Here is a 21,182-nt window from a genome sequence, read left to right as displayed (position 1 = left end):
CAAGAATTTTTTTTTTTTTTTATGTTCGTCGGAGGGAGGCGTGAGTCTGAAAGAGTGAGAAATGGCACACGAGTTGGCTTCTGCGCAGGACACACTCCTCACTCCCATGTGACCTCACAAAGAACACAGCGGGGTTGAGCCGAGTCTCCTTTCCTTACCAACCTCCTTGCCTGGGTAAACAGTAGTCTGTATTTATGAGGGAATCACTTTCATCTTCCTTGTTTATTTGAGCCTCACAATATCCCTGCGAGCTGGGCAGAGCAGGAGCAAAGCCTCACTTAAGTATTCAGAAGAGAAGCCTGCTGTGATCAAGGTGGCATTCCGCAGGCAAGAAAACGAGCCCATCAGGGTTAAATGCAGAACGAAAAGAGGAGATTGGAAATCTCCTTGCCCAGATGAGGGAGATGAGCCGGAAGAGAAGAAGGAGTTCTGTCCCCCATTGAATGCCAGAGCCAAGCCTTGAACCCAGGTCCCCCAAATCTTCACAATCCAATTCCCCATCCTCCACATCATGCAGCCCCTTTGCTTGCCGAAGACAGTGAGGGAAAGGGAGGGCACTAACATTTAGTGAGCTCATTTATCTGCCAACATCAGGCTAAGCCTTTGCTCCCATTGGCACATTGACTGGAGATGGTTCACAACTGTCTCCTGGACTTGCACCTTCACTCCCATGGGGCACTCTCGGTCCCTTCATCCAAGCACTGTGAGTCTCATAACCCCTCAGTGCCTCAGTTTCTTCATCTGTAAAGCGGCAACATCTGTGTATGCTGCCCAGGGCTGCTATGGAGGTTGGGGAGGTAGGGTCTTCCAACCCCAGTGCCGTAGGAGGTCCACCCTCTCCTGGTGGTCTACAGGAGGCCCCTTTACATCTGAAAAACCTTGTTGGTGGCATTGAGGCCCCTGGTTCCCAGCTGAGGGCCCCTCCCCTGGGCCTACCATGGAGCCAGCCTGCAGAGAGCCCGGATTCCCCTTCGTGAGGACACCGGGGAATTCAAACGACAATCAGAGCCCCCTACATTGGCTCCCCCACTCAAACAACTCAGAAAACAACACCCAGCAAGTGAGGCCAGATGTCTTATCTGGGAGTTTTGCTTCTCCACGAGGTCTGTCTTATGTACTTCGGTAGCTTTTAGGGTTTGGGAAGTCCTGCTTTCCAAATGACAGTCGTGATCAAGCCACTTGTTTGCGCGGCAGTTTGGGCTCTGACCCCAGCTGACAGGTCTCGTGCCGTTTCTTCCATGAGCACAGGAACAGCCACTGGTCCTGGGTGTTCACACAGGCCATTCTGCCTCCAGGCTGCAAGGCCGGGTGGGTTTGCTCACTGGTGGCTCAGAGTGATGGCCTGCAGTCGAGAAGGCCCCACGTTTATGTCCAGCATCACTCAGTGTCCAGTGTAATGATCTTTACCATTTCCTAGTTCTTTAAAAACTGGTAAACTCCATATGATATTTATGACAAGTTTCTAGTTATTAAAATACACATTTTTAACTTGAAGAAGCTCATTTCCACCCCACCGATACCAAAATGTACCCCAGCTTGCCAAGTTCGGAGCTCACCTTGTTTTTCTTTTAACAACCCTTTCCATGGTTTCTGTGAGTCTGTTGGGTAGATCCTTGGAGTTGCTCATCATAAACAGGAAGATTTGAGACTTCAGGAAAACATTCTCACTTTGCTGTCTTCTTAGAGTATGGGCCGGGGGTTCTGGGTGATGGACAAGGGAGCTGGGTGAGAGGAGTGTGGCCAGGGCTCGGGCCGTGGGGCTCTAGGCCCGGCCTCATCACTCCTTCTCCTCTCTGGACTTCGATTTCCTCATGTGCAGAATGACCTGCTTTTAACCTGCCAGGGTAACCTGCCTGCTTTGGGTTCATTGGACTCGAGGGGGCCCCGGGGGTGGCCGAGACCCTGGCCTCAGACCCAGACTGCCGCGGGTGGAAGCCCAGACGTACCGGTTGTTGTGAGATCTCGGGCAAGTCCCTCAAACTTTCAGCGCCTGAGTGTCATTGAGATGAGAATAATAAAATACCAGCTCTTTTGGGTGTTGTGAGGAGTAAATGAGTTAATATGCATAAGTAGCTTAGAACAGTGCCTGGGTGGCACTGTGGTACGCATGCGGTAAGCATTAGCGCTGATGTTTGTCACTGTGACAGCACAGAATGGGACCTCTGTGAGGCAAGGACTGAGTCTTAGGCATCTTTGTCTCCTCAGCACCTGAGAGGAAGGGGGCCCTGGCCTGTGCCGGCTGAAAGCAGAGTAGAAGGAAAATGATGAGTGAACAAAGGTCTAGCTCTGAACCAAGTACACGAAGGGGCAGGGGGAGGATCAAGAGAGCTGGGCAGCGATTCCCTGAGTGACGTCTGTTCCAGAGCCCAGTCCTCTGAGGTACGTGCATTGCCAGGGGAGAGGGTGGGGGGATATAGTACCTTCACCACCCCACTTTCTTCCCTAACCTCGCCCCTTCTCCCCCACCTTACTGCTTCTAGAACCTGAGGAGAGCCTGGCCTCCCAGATTCCTGGTCTGGGATCTCCCTGCACAGCCCATGCCCCCAACTCGGCCCATCTCAGTTGCCCCCCGGCCTTCTTTCATCCCATAGTTCATCTTCAAACTCAAGGGAAACAGTAGTCAAAAAAGAAACAGCCCTCCGCAGCCCCTCAGCCCCCGGCCAGTAACCTGAGCTGCAGAAGGAAAAGGGCAATTAAGGTTTGGGGTTTCCCCCCTCCTCTTCCAGCTTCTCCGCTCACTTTTCATCTTTCTCCTGCCTTCTGAGAGCTCAACACTGAGCTCAACAGCTCTGCTTGGGGCAGGGGGGGAGCTGGAGGTGGGGGCGCAGCAAAGCTGCCCACTTCCTCCTGGAAAAGGTTGGAGCGGGGGGAACAGCAGCCCTTGGGGAGCCCTGGTGTCCCTCTGCTAATCCACAGGCCAGTGACTCTCACCAAGCGCCCGGCAGTCCCGCCCTCTCCTTGCAGAAGGGAATTTATTAGCAGGGGCTGCGGGCGAGGGCTGGGGTTACTGAGACTTCATTACTCTTACAAAATATACTATGGGACATTTACTAGTGTCCCGTGAAGTGTGGCCATAAATCAGGGGCTCGGCGGCGCCTGTCAGAAGAAATGAGGAGTGCGGGGCCTGGCCTGGCTGTGGACCCCGCGCCTCTCCCTCAGGCAAGGCTACGGCGCTGGGCGCGGGTCTCTCCCAGGTCCCACGCTCTGAATGAAAGTGCCATCTAATTTCAAATTTACACATATCACACGTCAAATCCCGCCTGGAAATAATATTTCCTCTGCCAATTTTATTCTCCCCACCCTAGAGACCTATGAAACTTCTGTGTGGCATGATCCTGTTCTACTTATACATATTTATATACACCCGAAAGTTTAACAATGATGCTCTCTGGATAGGTGATATTTATTTACTTCTTAAACTTGCCTGGACTATATTTTCCACACCTTTTTTTAAAAAAATTAAAATGTGCTACTTGTGCAATCAGGAAAAGGTTACTTTTTTAAAAAAAGAAAAATCAAAAACCAATCATAGAGAAAGAGGAATACGTTAACGTTACTTATAAAAATGTAAAACCGGAAACAACCTAAATGTGCAACAATCATTCCAGATTTACAGGACAGAAGATTTCAAAGCTATTTAAGTACTAGCCATGAAGAGATGGGGAAAAGCTTATGATTTAATACTTAGTTCCTTTCCGAAAAGAGGCAAAAGTCAGGCCATTTGTGTTTGCATATTCTGTACTAGTACATGAAAACTATACCTAAGAAAAATGCCTAGAAAGGAATAATATTGTATGAAAGTATGAGCTTCTGGAATATTTTCCTTTCTCTGCTCCATTTTCCAATTTTTGTGGAAGGCGGTTACAGTTCTTTTGTAATTTTTAAGGACTTGAGAAGGGAAAGGAAAATGCCCTGGCCGGGTCTGGAGCTCCTGCTCCTCCCATTCCACCCCCCACCCCTACCGCACACCCTGTCGCAAGCACCACACACGTATTCTGCCCCCACATTAAAACAGGAGGCCCGGGGTGCCAGGGAAGGTTCAGTTCCGTTGGGACAATCTGGAACAATCAGCTCCACCAATGAACTTTTTATGGAGTTCTGACTTTGAAGCGAAGTAATGAGACTTGGCCCCTGACCAGGCCTTGAAATGTTCAAAGTGGCCTGCCCCCACCAATTAGCTAATCCCGTGTCCCCGCGGTAGGTCGGGGCAGCGGCAGAGGCCGGGGTTTATGGAGTTGGAAGGAGAGCTAGATGCCCTTGCCTGAGGCCAGGGGAAGAGTGTGAGGGCATCCCCTCCAGCCACGGCCGCACCCAGGGCTTCTGAAGGAGCCCCCCTTTACCCCCCCTCCCAGCTCAGGGGCCAGCCTGACTTTGGGGAGCGGCTCCAGGGAAGTAGGGGATGAAGGGCATTTGGAGTTCCTGGAGTTCTGAGTAGGTCTCAAATCCGGTCAGAAGAGTGCTCCACTGGGAAATGAACTTTTGCGTGAAGGAAACAGGCCTGGCCTCGAGCACCCCCTGGCTGACGGGGTGCCCACTGCTGCGAACCACCGCCCACCCCACCCCGCCTCGCCTTAGCACAGGCAAGAGGTGCCCACGCCGGTCTCTCTTCAAGGAACTCTCCGGGAGTTTTCTAGATGCTAGGTACGAAGGAACCGTCCCTTGCCTCCACCCCAAGAATTTTTAAATAAATTGAGATTCCTCAGTGAAGGGACCTTGATCCCCAGGAGAGAGGCGTGTCTGGCTTTTGGGGGATTGGCAGGTTTTGTCTCCTTGGTTTTGATAAGAAGTCACTCTCTCCAGACCTAGGGGCAGGGGGCGAGGGAGGTAAACCTCCAGCCCACCCCAGATCCTCCCGCTTCACTCCGCGTTTTGAATGAGTCTCACAGCATTTGGATTTCTGTGGCATTTGGTTTTGATTTTTAAAGGGGGAGGGGGGAAACCTTTTGCCTTGAAGCAGTGAGTTCTCTTGGCAGCTCTAGGGAGACTGGCAAAGCTGAGCCCTTTACTGGCAGGGCTGAGAAGATGAGCTGAGCCGGTTGTGGTGTGTTTAAAAGTTTAAAACAGCAAAAAGACAGGGAGAGGGTTTGCTGGGCCTGCGAGGGGCGGGGGGGACCTCCAGATCTGTCCTCCTCTCTACTGTAAATTACAAGCCTGCTTTTTTAAATTTCCTTTCCCAGAACAATGTTATTCATTCAATTCCAAAGTAAACACTGGGCTTAGATACTCGACAGTTTGGGAGAACAAACTGTCCCCGTTGTTAGGGTCTTTACCTGTCAGAGGCCTGATTAAACCCATAGATCTTCGTGGCAGCCACTGGAGGCCGCACCCGGCCCTGCGGAGGGAAGTTTCCACCACACAGGCAGGGCAGCGCCTCGGGGCCGGCCGTGGGCTCCATCCTGACCCTGAGCCTCTGGGGCCAAGGGGCAGGTCAGAGGAGACGCTGAGGGCCCGGAGGGCACCAGGAGAGGGGCAGCAGGACAGCGAGGTGGAGTCGGAACCACCTTCGAAGTGACAGACGCTGGTGCTGGGCAGAAGTTGATTTGGGGGGAAACGCAGGCCTGGGGTCATAAATCATGCAATCTGATGTCGGTGCTAAGAATATGGACGCCCGTTTCCTCTCTCCTGGGGGAAGGCCGCTTAATTAAGAGATCTCCGGGTGCTCAGCTTTCCTCATAAATTTTAGAGGGCTGTAAAACTCAGTGCGTGTGTGTGCATGTGTGCGCGTGTGTGCGCGTGCGTGCGCGCGGCTACGCGGACGCAGAACACATTTGGAGGTCTGTCGGTGTGGCTCGCTCATGACTGCCCATCTCAACCCTTTGTGCCTCAGTTTCCCCACATTGGGAAGAGCAATAAGAGACTGCCTCTGGCATCCCAGCTCGCAGGTGGATAGCAAGGTGCCTGGTTGGGAAAGCACAAGGCACCCTGATTGTCGAGTGGATGGAAGGGGCCTGGGCGCCACAGGAAGAGAAAGGGAAGGAAGGCTTGGATCCCAATTGTGTGTGTTTGGGTGGGGAGTGGACACCAAACCCAGACCCCAGACAACAGTTGCAGATGTCAAGAGCAACAGCTTCCATCCTTTCCAGCCCTTACCCTGGGGAATACCCCAGTTTTTCTGGTGAGCTTTCCTTGGAAACCTGTGGCTAGAATCTTAAGTTTCCTGCTCTCCTTTAAGGAATATTTAATTCCCAAAAAAAACAGTCCAGAAGAACTCATTTCCCTTCCTGGCTTATCTGATCGTGGGTATCTCAGGGAGCAACTTGTCACCTATCATTTGCTACAGAAGTGAACATTAGCAGTTGGGGAGCAGGGAGAGTGTCTCCTGTGGAGCTGTGATGCCAGGGCTGGGGGCAGGAATGCCAGCTAGAAACAGAGGCAAAGGAAGGAGGAAACGCAGCCAATTCTAAATACACACGCTAAGTCAAGGCTTTGCTCATGGAAAAAAAATAGTCTTATGTGGTGCTTTCCTTTGACAACACTTCTGAACTCTCTTCAAGGCTTGGGTCCTACCACATCTGGGTGAGTGGGTGAAAAGTCAGGGCTATGCCCTGCATGTGGCAGGAGGGAAGACTGAGCTGGGGAAAGATGAGTGGCCTGCCGTAGGTTCCACCGCCAGAGATGGGTAAAACCAGCCCTTGCAGCCATTTCTGCCTGGTTCCAGACTGGGTTTACATGTAGGGTCAGCCAGTGCCGGCATTGCCCATAGACAGCCACAGCTTCCTAGGGTTTCATCCATTTGGGGACCGCTCCTTAATGGCACTTGTCTTAGCTTCTAGCTCTGCTGTAACCAAGTGCCACAGATTAAGTGGCTTTTTAAAAACGGAAATGTAGCATCTCAGTCCTGAAAGCCAGATGCCTGAAATCAAGGTTTTGGCAGGGCTGTGCCCCCCTCTTAAATCTACAGGAGAGAATCTTTCCTTGCCTCTTCTGGCTTCCAGTTGCTGCTGGCCACTCTTGGTGTTCCGCAGCTTGTAGATGCGTCCCTCCAGATCGCGTCTGTGTCGACATGGCCTTCTCCAGCCGAGCTCCTCTTCTTGTGTGGACACCAGCCACCTTGGATTGGGGCTTACCCTAATTCAGTGCAACCTCATCTTCAAAGACCCCATTTCCAGATAAGATCACAGTCACAAGGGCCAAGGATTAGAATTTCTACATATCTTTTGGGGGACACAATTCAACTCAAAACAGCACTGTGAGATGTTATGTCATAAATAAACGTGCGGAAGTTGCTCTGCCTGGAGCTCCAGTGCCCGTGGTATAGGGCGGGTCCTTGGGATGATATCCAGGGGCTGGGATGATCTGGGTGCCACCTCAGCTCGAGGCAGGGGACTGGACCCGATGACCTGCTTAGCTCTTTTAAGCCCTCGTCTCAGTTTGCCAGGCTGCTATGACAAACACCACACAGCAGGTTGGTTAAGCAACAGCATTTATTGTCTCACGGTTTCAGAGGCCAGAAGTCCAAATTCAAGGCATCAGTAAAGCCATGCTTTCTCCCCAGAGTCCGTAGCTTTCTGGAGCTGGCTTGCCGCTGTCCTCCGGCTCCCGGGCTTTGTCTCCACCTCCCGTCACAGGTGACCTCGCTCCCTTGTGCCTGTTCTTCACTTTTCTCTGCCTTCCAGCTTCTGGCTGGGGGAACTTCTCTGACTCCTGGCGACAAGTTTCTTCTCTTTAAAAGGCCTCCAGTGACATGGATCAAGAGCCCCCATCATTTAGTTGGATCACACCTTCACTAAAAATAACATCTTCAAATGGTCCTATTCACGAATATTTCCATACCAACGGGAATGTGGATTCAGGTGAACTGTAGGTTTTTCTTTGGGGTACATGATTCAATCAACCACAGCGCTTGGTTCCACTTGGCAGTGAGAGCTGGTGAGAACGAAAGTAGACAATGTCTGGGACCTTGTTGGGCACGGAGGAGCCTCTCTCGACACATTGGCTTCATACTTCCAGAAAATAGGAATATGTATTTGGCATGCTGCAGCCTCACCCCAAGCTGTGCCTGTGGAGGAAACAAGATGCAAGGCTGGGACAAGGTTGGTTCATGGTGATCCTTCCTTTGCAGATAAGAATGTCAAGGAAGCACAGAATGGAGATCAGGCCACAGAATTGAGCTCCAGGAAGGGAGCAGAGCTTTCCAAACCATGCCACCTCCTACGGGTGCTCTGCTCTCCTGAGGTGCAGGGTTCCAGCGTGTCACTGCTGAAATGTTCTTTTTATCGTTGTTTTCTAGTTTTTTCTATAATAAATAAGTATTACTTTAATACATGAAATGAAAATGTTTTTAAAAGTTGAATCACGTTTAGGGCAGAGGTAAAGTTACTCAGAAATGACCTATGCGTTGCACCTGACAGCCCACACTTCGGCCTCCCTGGAGGGAGATTCTTTAGTAATCTTACCAAAACACTTCCCTCTCTGGGCCTCTGTGTCCTCGTCGGTGCAAGTGAGGGATTTGCTTAGTTGATCTTGAAGGTCTCTTCCAGGTATGACATTCCCAAACGGCATACCAAATTGTTCATAATTTATCCTTCAGGTAATGCCCTCGTTTCCCTGGCGGCCCGGCGACTTACCCGGGAGAGAGCACAGATGGTGACAGCGTGATCATGAAGACAGTTCAAGCAGAAGGCCTTTATTTTTCTTTTAGGAGGTAGCAGGGATCAAACCCAGGACCTCACACCCGGGCAGCGGGGGGCTCAGCCACTGGAGCTACACTCGCCCCCACAGAGTGCCTTCGTGATCCGCAAATCCATCTGAGAATCAGACTCTTAAAACGGAAAGAGGCTTTCGAGCAGGGTTTCTCAGCCGCGGCACTGTTGACATCTGGGGCCGGGTGAGTCTTTGTTGGGGGAGTGAGGGTGGGGGTGAGGGGACGGTCCTGCATGTTGTGGGACGTTTAGCGGCACCCTGGGTCTCCACCCACGAACAGCGCCCTCTCGTCAGGTGTAGCCACCAAAAGTGTGTCCAGGCAGGGCCAAACATCCCCAGGGAGGCCAAATCACCCCTTGCGAGAACCACCGCTCCAGAGATCTGGGCAAACACCCTCACACTCCTACTGGGGATCTTCACCTGCTGCCTTCTCCGGGGCGGGAATCTCTACCGCGGCTCAGCTCACAGGGGCGCAGTGAGAAACACTAAGGACCTCGGGGGGTCTACCAGCACTACCCCCACTCCCGCCCCCAAACTACTCATGAGTTTCCCTCTGATCCCATTCACAACCACGGGTTAAATTAGCCTGCCTTCACGACTTCTTAATTGTGTGGCCTTGTCCAAACCCCTCAGAGCCTCGCTTTCCTTAAGCGTAAACCAGGAATAATAATACCTACCTCATGGGCTTACGGTACGGCGTCAGGTGGCGACGTGAAACGCCAACCCGGCTGGCACTCAGGGATAGCCAGGATTACTGTGATGAGTAAATGGGAGGAAGGCTACCGTGGAGTACTAGTCCTTTCTTTTCTTCTGTCTCCGAATTACAACTTCATCTTCACTCCGCAAAAGTAGATTTGCTCATGACGGAGGGAGCCCCAGGACAGGTTTCGTTGGTTGGATTTTCTTCCCCAGTGAGCCAAGCTGCCCGCTGCCACTGGCACAGGTGACGCAAGAAGGGCGCTTCGGAGCAGCCTTTGGGGTTGAAGAGAACTTAGCCGTGGGGCTGTCTGCCTGGCCAGGCCTGAGGAGGCAGGGAAGACCGGGCCGCAAATCCCAGGCCTCAGGGCCAGGCAGGACCGGAGATGAGGCCCAGCCCTGAGTGGAAAGGAAGGGCCGAGACCCGGGCAGGGACAGGGCCTCCTTCGTAGAGGGAGCTGCCTCTGCTCAGCTCCAGATAGTTGTTCCACACGGGAATGCAGACAGAGGCTTGTCATAGCTTCCAATTAGTCACAAGAACCTGAAAATCTGGATTTTAATAGGAAATTTCCAGATTTTTAAAAAACACAGTGTGTCAGTTTGAAGCCCGTGAGAGAAAGGGGCCTTAAAATAACTCAATAACTTAATACAAAGCAATCCTGTAAAATAAGTACTGTGTTTATCCTAATTTTATAATGAGGAAACTGAGGCACAGAGTAAATAACCGGCGCAAGGTGACACAGGCACAGAAATGGGGGTGGGGAACCCAGCCCAGGAAGGGTTAAAAAAGGAACTACAGGCCCTCGGGTTGAATAAAAGGAGACAGAGCCAATTTTTCTACCATAATAGTAAATTGGCCCCAAATTAGGCCAATGCCCGGTTCTTATTGCTTCTGCAAAGAATTAATAAACCATGACATCTTCTGAAATGGGGGCAGGCCAGCTGCTCAGAGGGATGTCAGAAAGCCCTTTATGGGGTTGGAGACGCTCGGCCTTAGCGAGTAAAATGTTACGCCGCCAACACGCAGAGGGAAAAGCAGGCGAGGCTGCCACTGCCTGTGCCCGCTGCCGGCTTGTCTCCGGAGTGTGGCCACCTCTAAGGCACGAGTAGCCAGCTTTCGGGGCGTTAATGGCTGTGGCCTCCCAGAGAACACTCTGGAATATTTTAGGTTTATATTTTGCAGATGGTGTGCCAAGCCATTCCCTCATCCTGCCTGTTAGATGGTTAGTTTCCTTTTACTGGTTAAAGGATTAACTGGAATTATCAGTAATCATGAGTTTCCCCCCAAGGACAGGTCAAAGGAAATTAATGGAAACTGCAGCAGTAGAGACACGGGTTAGCTCCACAAAAGAAATTTCTGACTGGAAGAATTATCTCTGGCATGGGTTACCAGGGATGGAATTAGAACCCATCACTCAAGCCAGACAGAGCTGGAAATCATTCCTACAGGCCTTGGCTCAGGAGAGTCGGGGTACGGACAATAAGCAGAGGGAGAGAGGCTTGTTAAATGCTTCACCGTGAAAAATTCCAGTCCTCGGAGATGTAGGGGGCCTTTGAAATATACCAGCCTGACCCCCTTAATCTACAGGTGAGAAAACTGGGACCCAGAGCTGGGCAGTGACTTGCTAAGGGTCACACAGCTAAGCAAGAACAAGGCTGGAACTCAGGACCTGGGCCTCGACTTCCTGACTTGCATCTAGTTGGAGTAATTCGCTTCAGATGGGACGACAGACTTCTCAGCTTCCCAGTGTGTGGATCTGTAAAATGGAGCCATGGGCTGAGCACTTCATGGTGCATTTGCCGATTTGCACACCTATCTCCCACTCTAGGTAGGGGATGAATGCCTCGGGGACTAGGACAGCCACTTCCTCATCTTTCACCAGGTGGCATCCACGTGGCCTAACAGGCAGGAGGCCTCAGTCAAAGTCGAGGGATTAGCTCCAATGGGTACCATCTCCGCGATGTGCTGGATAAGACGTCCCTGTAGCACAGGGGGCATTCGGAGCAGATAAGAAATCTGGGTTTTGGGAGGCTTCATCAAATATGGCACATTTTAACTGTTAAATCTGAGTGGGGAGTGTATGATCACTCGTGACACTATTCATTATATTCCAAAGTATCCATTAAACTTTTCTGTTGGTTCGGACATTTTCCTAAGAAATAGTCAGAATTTTTAACAGCACAGCCTCTCTGCCTGTCTGAACAAACACATTCTCATGAACCTTGGGCAGAGGGGATAGCCCCATCGTTCATTCAGTAGATGTCTGTTGCGGCAAATGGATGGTTCTGCTTCTTTACTGGCACAAGGTGGAGTAGACTCAGCACCTGCCCTCCAGGGGCCTGGGGATGCAACAAGGCAGGTGAGGATGCAGGGACACACTGGGAGAGCTGGGTGGCAGAGGCACGCCGCCCTCTGTCGGCTCCTCCGCTGACCTCACCCCTGGCCAGCACAGCCGCCAGCTCACCACGGCCTGTTCTGGGGGCAACCAAAGCCTGGCTAATGATCAAGGTGCCGCTAAGGGGAGTTTGGAGTCTCTCACCTCCACCCTTTCTTCATTTTCCGCTATGGAATATTCCCGTCCACGACCGTGAGGTACATTTAAGGGAAGCAAATGGGGAAACGAGCCATGAAATGGCCGCCTGGGACGCGGGTGTGAGAAAGAGGGCATGCAGGGTCGTTGCCATGGGGACTTGCTTCCGAATAGGGAGAGGAGCATCATTTGCGAGCTGATGATGTAGCTATGCAGTGCCACTGCCAGCTGCGGGGCATCCGAGCCCAAGGCCACAGTTGACCAGCATATTTGTAAACCTTCTGTGGCTTGAAGGAATGGAAAAGATTTGGAATCAGATGACATTGGAGTCAAGTTTGGACTCTATTACTTACTGGAGGTGTGTAGCAAGTGGCTTAGCCTCACTTTCCCCATCTGTAAAATGGGGTTAACAGTATATCTGATAGGGCCCATGTAAGGATTTAATAAGATCATACAGATAGAGTACCTAGCACATGAAATAGAGTGGGTGCCCAGTGCTTCATTACCCACCCACTCCTACCCCCTGCAAGGATAGCTGGACAATGTCACGCACACTTTTGCCCACATGCACACAGAAGAGTGTGGGTACTTGCCCAGTTTTCTGACTCAGACACACAAACCACCTCCTATAGATTTTCACTTTGTGCCCTGAGTGATAAAAACCGCTTTTCACATGGAAGCACAGTCTCAGGCAAATACCCAATGGGGTGTGGGTGCAGACATCCTCTGAGTTAGTCTGGATTCCTCCAGAGGCCTACCCAGAACAAGGATTCAAGTATGTAGGGTTTATTTGGGAGGTGACCCTGGTAGAGGAGTGGGGAAGGGAAACAGGGAAGGAGAGGCAGCCAAAGCAGAGAGTGTCAGTAGGCAGGTGACGACAGTGGGCAACTGGGGAATCCTGAGATTTTGTGTGAAACGTGCCTCCAAGTTACCCACTGAAGGGCGAGGGCCTGAGGCAGTTGTTTTCCAACTCCCATCTTTCCTGCTGAGGGTTGCTCCTGATCATATGGGAATTTTCAAACTGCTGCATAGGCTAAGAAAACGCCTTCACGGCCTCACTGCGGGGCTTGTGATAGAAAGCACTAGGATGCTCCTGGCACATCCTGAACCGAGGGCCGAGAGGTGTGGCCGGGTACCAGCCACCCCTGCTGTGTTTCCTTACATGGAATTCCTTCCCATCACCTTTGTTTTAGTTTGGGATTTGGGTGGCTTTGGGCCTCTCTTTATTTACATAAAGTTCCCGCTTCTGTTTCCTCAGAGTCTTCTAAAGTATTTCCGTTCCAAATGACCCACTGAAACATACATAATATGGATTCAGGCTGCAAAATCCTTGAGGGCATCACCTTGTCTTACATGTGTCCTTCACCACAACTTTGGGCAGGTGACCGCCCTTTCTGGCTGCAACGTCTCCATCGGTAGCAGGAGCAGGGTTTCTATGAGGGCCTCAGGGCACCTGCCCCTCAGTGATTTCTATGCTGCCAGCCACCACCCCACGCCCTGGTGCCAAGTGGAGAGCATGCAGGCATTCCAAAAGGCTGTGCATGCACTGGCCCAAGGCTCTTTCCATTTCTCCATCTGGTGGAGCAAGACACCCTCCCAGCAAAGCGGTGAGGCCTGGAGGACTAGCCGGGCGAGGCAGCGGCAGCAGAAGTTGAACCGAGAAGGTAAGTGTACAGGAAAGGAAGCTGAGGGTGGAAATGGCAAAATCAGATCTGTGCGGAGAGAACTTCCAGAGGTCACAAGGTCCATCCCCCTGCCTTTTAGCAAGACCATGCCTAAGCCCTTCAGTTGAGAACAGGCTACTTTCCAAGGCCTAGTCAACCCCTGCTCATTGTAAATAAGTAACCATGCTGTCATGAAAAGTCACCTGCACATACGCAAACACACACACAGTGGAAGCAGTTTCAAGCCAAAATATCCAGGTCTCATTCGAACAACAGTCCAGGTGAAAGCAAGGAGTGGCTTTCAGCCAGGACCCCAGGACCTGCCTGTCCTCCATCAGGTAGGGCCAGAAGGAGCTCCAGAGCCCCCAGTCGCTGGCTCCTTCCTCGGGCTGCAGACTCCCTGGAGATGGGGAACAGCTGTTTGCTATTGGAGCAGAGAAGCCTTTCATATACTAAACGACATAGTAAATCATCTCCTAATGATGGCTGCGAAGACCCCTTGTTACAGCTGCCGTGGATACAAAGTGATGGCGCATGCTGCCCTGGTGGTAAATGCTTCTGGGCTGTGGACCTGCAGGCACAAGGGAGAAAGGGAATGAGTAAAATAGGCCTGTTCTTAACACTTTGCCTACATTTCTTTAAAAGACTAAAATGTTAGCAGCAGTTTAGTTCTGAATGGAGAACGGTAGGTGTCTTTTTATTTCTATGAATCTTCTAAATTATCTAAGTGAAAGGGAATAATTTGTACAGCCAGGAGAAAATAAATGGTGTGTGCTTACCATCAAGTGGGATTTTTCAGGCAGGTTGTCTAAGTTTATACCTGTTTATGTTTATACCTGCTAAGAGTTTAATGCAGGGCTATGTCTGAGATAGTGTGGTGAGAGAGAGGTAGCAGGGAGACTATGGGAGAAAAGTCCGGAAGAAACAGTGAGATGTTTTCCTAACAAGCCACCTAATACATAATAGGCACTAAACTAAAACTTGAGGGAGCATTATTACTTTCCCACCATGCCTTAAACTCAAAGAGTTTCACTTTATCTCAGGGAAACAGTAGTTGGCAGGTAATACAGCATCTCCTACGGAAACTTTAGAAGCAGCAGTGTGTGTCAGAGCGCTGTTAATTCTCACCACCGAGTTAAAGAGTGACTTTGGCATGGGATGGAAGGAATTCCCCAAACGGGAAGGCATTCACCAAAAAAGCACAAATACTTCAGAAATGTGGATAATAAAAAGGCAGGCCATAAAATATCATCTATGCTATGAGCACATCTATGAAAGAATTGTATGCATAGTGATAAGGGCTCAAAAAAAATGAAAATAGTTGCTGTGTTAGAGTAGTTGAATTATAGATAAGCTTTAAAGAAAATTTTAATGTAACCATTGGCCATTTGGGTTTTTTCATCCAATATTTTATTACGGCAATATTCAAACAAAGTTGAAAGATTTTATGGTGACAACGTTTTTTACAAAAGTACGTTTCACTTTTACAGCGACCTCTTATTTAGAGGCTATCTTTAATTGTGAAGTATTAAAACTATTTTAAAGCGTTTTCAACTTTTTTCCTATTAAATAGTTTTCGGAACGTACAAAAGAGCATATGCAACAAGTAAAAATTATAAAGCATTATTATAAAATGAACATCTGGGAACCTACCAGCCAACGTAAGAACCAGAGCATCACCTTCACTCTTGCATCTACCTGGGTGCTCTTTCATGCTCCCAACCTGCCTGCTTTGCCCCAGGAGTAACCATTTCCTTTTTTTGTTGATTAGGATTTATTTATTTATTTATTTTTCCCCCTTCCCCTCCTCCCGCCCTGCTGTTTTTGCTGTCTGTGTTGTCTTCTCTTCTCATTTTCTCTCCTCTAGGATTCAATCCTGAAGACCTCTGATGTGGAAAGAGGTTCCCCGTCAATTGCACCACCTCAATTCCTGGTTTCTGCTGCACTTCACCTTGACTCTCCTCTTGTCTCTCTTTTGACGCACCATCACCTTGCTGCGTGACTCACGGCACTGGCTCACCATGCAGGCACTCGCACGGGCACTGGCTTGCTGCGTGGGCATGCTTTCTCTTCTTCTTTATCACCAGGAGATCGAACCTAGGTCCTCCCATATGGTAGGCAGAAGCTCTATCACTTGAGCCACATCCACTTCCCAGGAATAACCATTTCTTTATATTCCTCTCCTTTGTTATAGCTTTTATGTATTGGTCAGGACAGGCTACGTTACGTGGCAGTAACAAAGCACTCTCAAATCTCAACTGCACAACACGTCAAAGGATGTTTCTTGCTCACACAAAAACTTACTTCAGGTCCAGGTGACTCTCCAGGACAGCTGTCCTCCAACTCCAGTCCAGGCTGCTTCCATCTTGCAGGGCCACCAGCTAAATATGATCCCCAAGATCATCTCTACAACTATTAAAGACTTCGTTCACTCACAGCTCATTGGCCAGAACTAGTCACATGGCCCCAGTCGACAGGAAGAGGGCAGGGAAGTAGGAGTCTAACCTGTGCTCAGAAGGAGAGGAGAACAGGAGACGAGCATGCGAGAGCTCTTCCATATTATCCCCAGGCAACATAGTGCTTAGGTTTTTATTTGGATTCTCTCATTTTTTTTTTGAAGAATCACATATGCAGTCCTCTGCAACATGCTTTTTCTCATTTGCTGTCTTATCTCTAAGAGTTATCCATGTTCTAGCAGATAATTGTATTTTCATTCATTTTTACTATTGCATACTAATCCATTGTGTGAATAAGACGCCTCAATTTTTTTATCCATTTTCCTCTCGAGGGACATTGGAGTTTCCAATTTTATTTTGTTTTTTCACCACAATGAATAGTAACCATTATGTATAGTTCTCCTGGTACACACATGCAGGAGTTTCTCCCGGGTGTGGGTTGCTCTGTTTTTTTATTAATATTATTAAATTTTTTTAATGAGAAATGCCATTTTTAAAAAATTTTTTAATGAGAAGGAAAAGAAAGAGAAGAAGCAAATGATAAGAGGTGTTGGTACTTTACCATTTTACCAGGGAAGGTTGGGACACAGGATTTTAAAGACAGGCAAATGAGAGAAGGCAAATACCACCGAGCAGAAAGATCAAAGCTTTATATGCTCTTCTTCAACAAGGTATAGTTTGAACTGAGGAAGAATAAGGCAGATTATATAAATGTCTTTGCATAAGACTGCAAATTTAACAAAGAACAAACAGCAATGAAACTAAGGAGTTGTTTCTTTTCCATAATTTGGAATGTCTGAGGTAGCTTTTCTCAGTGCCAAGATGTTACCATTTCAAGAGACAACCTCAATTCTCAGAAGATTTTTAACACCAAGTTCATTTGAATTTTCTTCCATTTTGAGATTAAATAAATGCCACACTGATTTTTTTTTTTTTTTTTTCCTTTTTTGCTGGAGGGAGACAAGTCCTGGAATCAAAGAAATAATGATGAGGTATTTCAACTCCCCAGGGCTTGGTAATCACCAGCATATGGGTCTGGAAGGAAATAAATGAAGCAGGGGAAGTCAGGCTATCAGTGACAGATTTTGACATCGGCTCATGCAGGAGTAATGTTAATCACATAATTCATCCTACTCAATTCCTGGCACATCCGACATGTTCTCTCTGACCACGCGCAAGAAACTAGGGCCTTGATGAAATCTGTTCACTTTATTTTCCATTTCTTGGGGTAACAATAGAGGGAACCTGGTGATCCACATCTTGCCATATCTAGAAAGAAACAGAGATAGTCCCAAACAACTCTAGAGTAGATGGTCCCGGGGCAAATAGTATGAGACGCTGGACATAGCCTGGGAGCCCGTCACACTTAGCTGTGCTGACAAGCAGTAAGAGCAGGATGGCTCTTAGCCCTGGCCCTAGAGGACCAGGACGCAGAGGTAGCCTCGTGACCAAGGGCAGAGGAAGAGCGGCAGGGGCTGGGGCTCCTTGCCTCAGAACGTAAGGATGACCAGCTGCCCATGAATGAGTACAGGCCACGCCTGTGGTTCCATGGCCAACGAATGGGGCCTTATCAAGCTGAAACAAAAGTAGGCACATTGTTCATTTTCGCAGCCATTTCTGGAGCAGTTCTGAGTGGCAGCTCCATGCCAGGGCTTTACATGCCAGCAAAGTAGATGGAGTTATCACCCAGGCTTCTTGTAGTAAGTGACAGAAATCAACTCTGGGTCATTTCGGCAGAAAAGGAATTAACCAAGAGGATGCTGAGTTACTCAGAGAAGACTGGGATGTTCAGAAAATGGGCAGGTGCCAGGGGAAGCCAGGACTTGAGTTCACATCATGAATTAATGCCATCACTGAACACTGCCTATGCCTAGAGCTGCTGCTGCGAGGTCAGTTCTCCACCATCCTGAATCTCTGCATCACTTGCCCCAGATTCAAAGTCCTGGGTAGAAGGGTTGGCTTAGACGAGTCTGGTTTTGTGCCACGGTCCTGGCACAGCAGGTGGGACTGGAGGCTGGGGGCGGAGCAGGGAGAAGCAAGTGTCTACCTCTTAAGCTCTCTTACCATGAAGCAGCCCTGCTCACCACCAACACCCACGTGGAGAGAAATTCCCCAATCGGAGAAAGGACCTTCAAATGCCAGACAAAGGCAAAAACCTGGCCAACATCCCCAACGGTCAGAATTATTCTCATCCCCATTTACAGATGAGGTGATCTGATATTTCCTGTCCCCGGCGGCTGAGTGCACCGTGATTGCTGTGACGCCACATGATTTATGTCTGCATTAGGCTGGCTCTGGTGAAGAAGAACTAAGATGCCCCCAAATTAAAACGAGGCAGCATGCAAACTGCATTTGCTGACATCGTATGGTATTTTACAAAGCGCTCTGACCTATCTCTTTCACTTAATCTTTACCAAAAACATCCTCACGCCGGGCCTGACGGGTGGAGAGGGCACACATTCTTCTCACGCCATTCGACGAATCAAAACTGGGGCCAGGAGAACGCTCTGCCTTGCCTCCAAGTACAGGCTGACCCCCAGATACATTGACCACGGTTTTCATGCCGTGTGGGGTCATCGGGTACTTGGCTGATTTCTACTTGGTAGAATGCTGCATTTCGTCTTTGTAAAAGTATTTTGATCAGGGCTTCTCAAACTTCAATGTAGCTGCAAATCAGCCGGGGGTCTTTCTAACATCTAGATTCTGGTTCACTAGGGCCAGGATGGGGCCTGAATCTTCATTTCACATCAGTTCCCAACCAGGGAGTGCTTAGAAGGTTAGTAATAGGGCTAGCCGCACGCAACTGCAATAGCTTAATAACTTGGTGACGAATCATTTATGACATGGCTGAGAATTTTTGTTTTTGTATTATTTCTTTTTCTTTAAAGATTTTATTTCTCTCCCCTTCTCCTCCCCCACCCCCAATCTCCCATTGTCTGCTCTCTTGTGTTCATTTGCTGTGTGTTCTACTGTGTCCACTTGCATTCTCAGCAGCACCAGGAATCTGTATTTCTTTTTGTTGCATCATCTTGCTGCGTCAGCTTTCCATGTGTGTGGTGCCACTTCTGGGCAGGCTGGGCTTTTCGCACAGGGCGGCTCTCCATGCAGGGCGCACTCCTTGTGTGCGGGCCTCCCCTTCGCAGGGGGCATACCTGCATGGCACAGCACTGCGCATGGGCCAGCTCGCCGCATGGGCCAGGAGGCCCTGGGTTTGAACCCTGAAGCTCCCATGTGGTAGGCGGATGCTCTATTAGTTGAGCCACATCCGCTTACCTGTATTATTTCTTAATTGAGCTCAAAGAGAAGACTTGAGAGAACTTGAGAGCTATGTTCTGTTCTTTCTTAGGTTTAGAGAAGGAAGTTTGTGGGCAAGCGGTGTTGCACAGAAGAAATGGTTCTTGTTTCATTTTTGTTCTGCTCTAGAAAGGGGCACACGCAGAGAGTGCTATAACAGCTCCAGGAGCACCTGGGATATGGAACTTCAGCTTGACAGCTCTGAAATCTGCCAGTCATTAGAACAGGAATTTCACAGATAATATATCTCAGCATGCTGCCTGAGAAATTCAGAAGCAATTCTCTCGTTTCAAAAGTTAGCTCTCCTGAAAAGTTTATAAACACCCAATATATTGCGTGGAGAAACACAAACAGAAGAAAGAAAACAAAAAGAAAACCTCCACAGTGAAAAATGGCAGCCACACAGCTCTCAGGACCCCAGTCAAGCCAGAAGAAGCCACTGAGCCAAGAAGCCACGAGGCCATTGGACTTGGCTGGAAATGAGCAAGGCCGAACATGCTTTATTGGAAGCAGGTCATGGTGCAGCAGAATAGAAGGTACGTGAACGAACTGGGACAGTTAGAGAGAAGGCTAAAACAACTGGAAAACCTAAACAAAACAAAGGAAGGGGGTAATAAAAACAACCGTCTCTTTGTGAACATAAACAAAAGCAATGTGAAAAAGAAGCAGCAAAGAGAAACCAGATGCAAGGCTTGCCTTAAACTCCAGCCGCGGTGGCAGAGATGGACAGATGAAAGCTGTGGCCATCAGCCATGAGTCGAGGAAGAGAATTTACACAACTGGGGAGCGCCCGCCGGCGGGAAAGAAGGCGCACGGGCCTTGAGCCTTGATTAGCCATGGGGGGTTGGCACCAACCAGCCCTTGACAGACGTTTGAGGGGACAATTATTAGAAAGCCATTTTTGTGATTTCCTTTGTCTCTCTGGGCTACAAGCTGAAGCTGCCCATATGTGAATCTGTTTTGGAACCTGAGAAAAAGACACTGATTTCACCAAAACTCTTGAGTTTTTAAAAATAAGAAAATACCCGTCTAAGCCTTCCTCAAGTTGTTTCAGTCCTTTTAAAAGAAGGTATTTCTTTTCAAAAGGGGATTACTCAGTAGCTTGGTTTCTTTTCCTTCTTTCTCCAACTAGAAAGCTTCATGTTTATGCATTTAAGAAAGCAAACGCAGATAGAGTATCTTTAAATGCCGGAATTGTAGTCTTCTGGGGGAGGGCACTGGTTCTCACCATTTAGTACAATACTGTCCATTTGCCTCCCCCAAGGCCTCCTTCCCTTTGTGGGCACAGCCTTCCCTGCCCCTTCAAGTGGGAAACAGCGCTTTCTGGGTGGCCTTGGTGGTCCTGCTGTCAGCCAGAGAGGACAGCCACCTGCCCTCTCCCGGGCCCTGCCCCTCACTCCACTCGCCGGCTCCTGTGCTTGTCACTAGCCAGTGTCCTCATCAAGCTTCTTGCTCAGTATCTAACCTCCCTACCTCAGCCACAGTGAAATTCCAGGACTGTTTTTCAGATTCGTTTACTAGCTCCCAGACTCTGTACATGTAGTCGAAACCAGTCGGTGTCACCATCCTACTGATCAGCTGCCTTGAGACTGCTGTCCTGAGAAGTCAAGGAGGAGCGTGGCTGTGAGGACGTCTGCCCTCAGGCTCTCCCACACCCGCTTTGGCTGGCCCCCGCCAAGCCCCTGCCCTTGGCACTGCTCCCCCCTCCCCCTCAGCTTCACCCACCTCCTGTTCAAATCCAACTATCCTCCAGGGCGCTCTTGGGCCGCAGCTCTCCCAGCCTGCCCCTGTGGCCTAAGGGCCCTACAACACTGCCTCCTGGAGGGGAGGCCTAGGACCCTTCTGGTTTGGGGAAAATCCAGAGCTCTCTTCATGCCAGACCCACAGGGGTACTTGGG

The 21,182-nt window shown here is 49.5% G+C and overlaps 1 long non-coding RNA gene across 1 annotated transcript; it reads left to right on the top strand.

The window, feature by feature from the left end:
* The first annotated feature begins 2,245 nt into the window (after positions 1 to 2,245).
* LOC131280495 (uncharacterized) lies at positions 2,246 to 13,735 on the top strand. The gene is made up of 3 exons (XR_009188107.2): positions 2,246 to 2,379; positions 8,642 to 8,827; positions 13,129 to 13,735. It is a non-coding gene; the product is annotated as an uncharacterized lncRNA (long non-coding RNA).
* Positions 13,736 to 21,182: the final 7,447 nt, after the last annotated feature.

The sequence above is a fragment of the Dasypus novemcinctus genome, chromosome 11, assembly GCF_030445035.2.
Source record: "Dasypus novemcinctus isolate mDasNov1 chromosome 11, mDasNov1.1.hap2, whole genome shotgun sequence".
Classification (NCBI taxonomy): Eukaryota; Metazoa; Chordata; class Mammalia; order Cingulata; family Dasypodidae; genus Dasypus; species Dasypus novemcinctus.
This window is presented reverse-complemented; position numbering and strand designations above follow the sequence as displayed.